The sequence below is a fragment of the Vicugna pacos genome, chromosome 9 (assembly GCF_048564905.1).
Source record: "Vicugna pacos chromosome 9, VicPac4, whole genome shotgun sequence".
NCBI lineage: Eukaryota > Metazoa > Chordata > Mammalia > Artiodactyla > Camelidae > Vicugna > Vicugna pacos.
Genome location: NC_132995.1, coordinates 47520313 through 47524141, shown reverse-complemented (window position 1 = coordinate 47524141; position 3829 = coordinate 47520313). Strand labels below are relative to the sequence as shown.

At 38.2% G+C, this 3829-nt stretch overlaps 1 long non-coding RNA gene across 1 annotated transcript; it reads right to left on the bottom strand.

The window, feature by feature from the left end:
• Window positions 1–1500: 1500 nt before the first annotated feature.
• On the bottom strand, window positions 1501–3221 carry LOC140698496 (uncharacterized). Its single transcript, XR_012076296.1, has 3 exons — window positions 3149–3221; window positions 2217–2269; window positions 1501–1804 (listed from the first exon to the last, which is right to left on the bottom strand). It is a non-coding gene; the product is annotated as an uncharacterized lncRNA (long non-coding RNA).
• Between the last annotated feature and the right edge of the window lie 608 nt (window positions 3222–3829).

Below are 3829 nucleotides of genomic sequence, written 5' to 3'. Positions count from 1 at the left end.
TCCAAAAGGAACATCGAGGTCCTCCCTCTGGGTGGACTGTGTGTTGAGTTGGTGATTGGTATCGGGCCACTGAGCTGGTCGGGCTCTTCACAGCACCCGCTACCTACTTGCATTTGGGTAGTGTGGCAGTCACAGGGGGAAGGGCTCAAGTTCCAGTCGGACTCCCTGGGTTCAAATCCATGCCTTCCCACCTGTCACTGATAGTTCACTACTCACCCTCCCTAATCCCCCTGATGCAAGTGCATGAGAGGTTAGTGGGAGGGCCAGTGCAGTGTGGCCACAGTTGGGGTTAAGGAATTTCCACGAAGCACTCAGCTCGGTGTCTGACCCACGCATAATGCTTGTGCTCACTCGCTAGTGTGCAACTTACCAAGGCTCGTGTTTCCAAAATTCTCATCACTTCATTGAACAAACCCAGGCACGTATGTCCTGCTTGATAGACTCTGCCTGAGTATATTGTGTTCTTAAATATTGGGCTCGCAATTATTTTTATAATGGGACCTCTTAACGTTTATTTTCTTAAGAGTAAAATTGGTACGCATTGCTCCTTTTCAGTGAACAAAATAAAAGATTCGCTGTCGAACTTTCTTTTGAATAAGAGGAAAATTTCCACACAATGCAACTATAAATTCAAGTGAAATACACTTTGGGGTTTATAATAGTGTTCTTCGTCTTTCTGAAGGTGTAAAATTGTAGTTAATTGCTTTGTTCTCAATTTGAAAGAGCAAAGAGTTCATAAATAATATGCTCAAGTGGCAGTTTGCAAAGGCTCTAAAATCTCTCAGTGTAGTTTTCATTGCCAAAGATGTAATTCTTCTGAGTGTTGATTATTCCCATGAATTTTAAAATATTTTAAAATCCCCTGTGGAGACGAAACAGATGAAAATTATCTCTGAATCCCTTTGAATAGAGTTGTATGTGTCAATGAGAAGCCTGCTATCTTTGGTTTCCTATGACATGCGCATCCTTTCTCTAGATATAATACTTCTCAAAAATACAATGTTGTGTTTTCCAGTGAAATGTAAATAATGAAATGACTGCTTCCCAACTGCATAACGATGCGTCAGTTTTTGAAGATTTGAGGTTACACATTACGTGTGTATATATGTGTGTGTATGTATATATGTATATAAGTGTGTGTGTATATATATGTGTGTGTAAACACGTGTGTATACAGAGAGGGAGAGAAGGAGACTATTGTCTTCACATCTGGGGGCTATTTGTTCACTGAAGATACCCATCCTTAGGTGATAGCATCATCTATTCAGTATCCTAAATTCTACCACATTACAGTTTTCACCAAATACTTAAAAATGCTTACCTGTATGTTTAGAACTGGATTACCCTTAAAGAAAAGATGCATTAAATATGCATTATTTTTGCTTCCTTCCTACCGAAAGCCAGCACAAATATCCTCAAGAAGACAACAGTCATCTGCTGTAAATAGGATTCTTTGGGATACCCCAGCATCATAAGATTAACATTTTCAAGGCACTGACTCCACCCGGCTGTGCTGTAGCATCATCTTTTCTTCCCTAGGCAGGTCTGGTGTATGCAGAACTTCCATGTGTAGCAGTGTGATGAGAATCCTGGTTTTGGTGGCCACAGGCTCAGCAGATAATAGCAGCAACAAATAAATACATAAGCAAAGCAAGCAAACCAAAGCACAGGCAGAACAAGGGTTATGGTAGCTCAGTCTTCCTGTCTGGGAGGCCGGAGGGTGGGTATTAAGGCTTGTTACACTTAAGTTACCAAGAATCCCATTTTCCTCTGGGTTCTTCAAGTCCCACGATTGAAACTCGGGCTTGAAAGGACAATTCAGAGAGAATAGCAATAAATGGCTTACCTTATTTCTGAAGTTTAATGTAATTTAAATTTTTTTTTTAAAAAGTAGCTTTTTTTCTAGAAGCATAGTCTTAGATTTGCAGTTTCCTCTTTTTTTTTAAGTGGAGGTACCGGGAATTGAATCCAGGACCTTGAACATATTAAGCATGTGCTCTACCACTAAGGTATACCCTCCCCCCTTTAATGTAATTTAGTTTCATGTTTTGTCTTTGGGAAATTACGCAAAGGAAAAATCTATTTTAGGAACATTAAAATACTAAATTATTAAATTCCATGTCATGAGCACTACTGGGATTTTGCCCTGGGAGTTAGTCAGCATTCAGGTTCTGAATATGGTATTTGAGTCCCAACTTGTCCACTAAGAAACTTACCTCTTTGGTTTGCACTGTCTTCTTTTAATTAGGTTTCCTTGATGAGTGAAATGCTTGAGAAAATGGTTTGTAAGTTTGAGATGCTATGCAAATATTAATCACTATTGTTTTTTCTTTTTTTTTTTTTTCTAATTTTCAACTCCTGGAAGAAGTATCTTATAAACTTAACCTGACTGTGATCCTTTATCATTTAAGATTTAAGTCTCGTGTCAGTCCTAAAATTATTAATAAGCCATTGGTGTAGATCTAAAAAATAACATTTCTATCAAATATTTGAAAATTCAGCACAAATCATCACTGCTTGACGAGATTCTTTTTAGAAGCCAGGCTTAGAAACTGCTGGCTTTCTCTTTACCTCTGTGATTCCTTTTGTTTGGTTTAAACTAAGTGACCACTGAGAGGGTATGCTGTAGAGTACACAGGAAAATCGAAAGATGGCTGTACTACATAATCCCTGAAATCTTTATAAAAGAAAGTTCTTTGTAACAAAATATCACAGTTAACTACTTGTAGTGATTGCATGACAATTAATTTTATAGAACAAAACCATATTGTATTTTTTTATCTCCTTGGGCTTTTATCATCTAACTGACATTTTTGCTTCCGAAATAATTGGGCAGTTTGCTGTTTGCACTTTCAGGGAGTGGATGGCTGAAATGAGAGCTGTGCTCTTTTCTGGTTTTCATCAGATTCTTAGCAAAAAAAAAAACAAAACACTTTTATCTTACTCCATTCTTATATTTTTATCACTCTTGTCATCCCAAAGAAAAATAGCTACTTAAATGAAAACTCTGTGGTTTAAACGTTATGATCTTTCCCACAATAATATCTAAAGCTATCTCATTTCCTTAAATCATAATATACATATGTATATAATATAAACGTTTAGGATCTCAAAGGATGAAAGAAGAATTGTGAAATAAATAGGACACCTCTCTGATTTTCCTGAAGCCAGAGAACCTATTTGACTTGCTAATTCACACAGTTAGGCTTGGGCTGGCTTCATCTGCCACTCTGTGCCCCACAGAGCAGGGATACAGTCATAGCAGCGTAGGGATTGTGATGCGATTCCTGCAGAGAACAGGAACTGGCACACACTGGTGTGCAGCATAAAGGGCTGGAATTTTACCCCGACTTCTACAAGGTAGGAACGGTTTGTAATCTTCCCTCCTATTCCATGAAAACCTTATGTTGAACCACTGAGAATACAGGAAAGTTGATCCTTCAAAATGGAGTAGATTTAATACATGTTTGATGTGTTTATTTGTAAATATTTTATAAAAATAAAAGAAAGAGGAATTGTCTTATTAGCTGAGGTTCACCTGTATTGGTCATCTATTTATTCTGTCTACTTTCTATTTATCCCTCCCTCCATCCATCCACCTACCTATCTACTGTCTATCTTTATCTCTCTCCTGGCTTGCATATGGCCCATGAAATCAGATAATTTCTAAGTGGCAGGGACCAGATATTGGCTCAGAACATACCTGGGCCCCCCCGAGGCTGCTTCTCAGAAACTCCTTTCACTAAGGTTATCATAGATTTCCTTTGTCACTTGCGATGATTTGGGCTGCAGGTAAGACAATATCCTTGCTATAGTACCCATCGCAGTG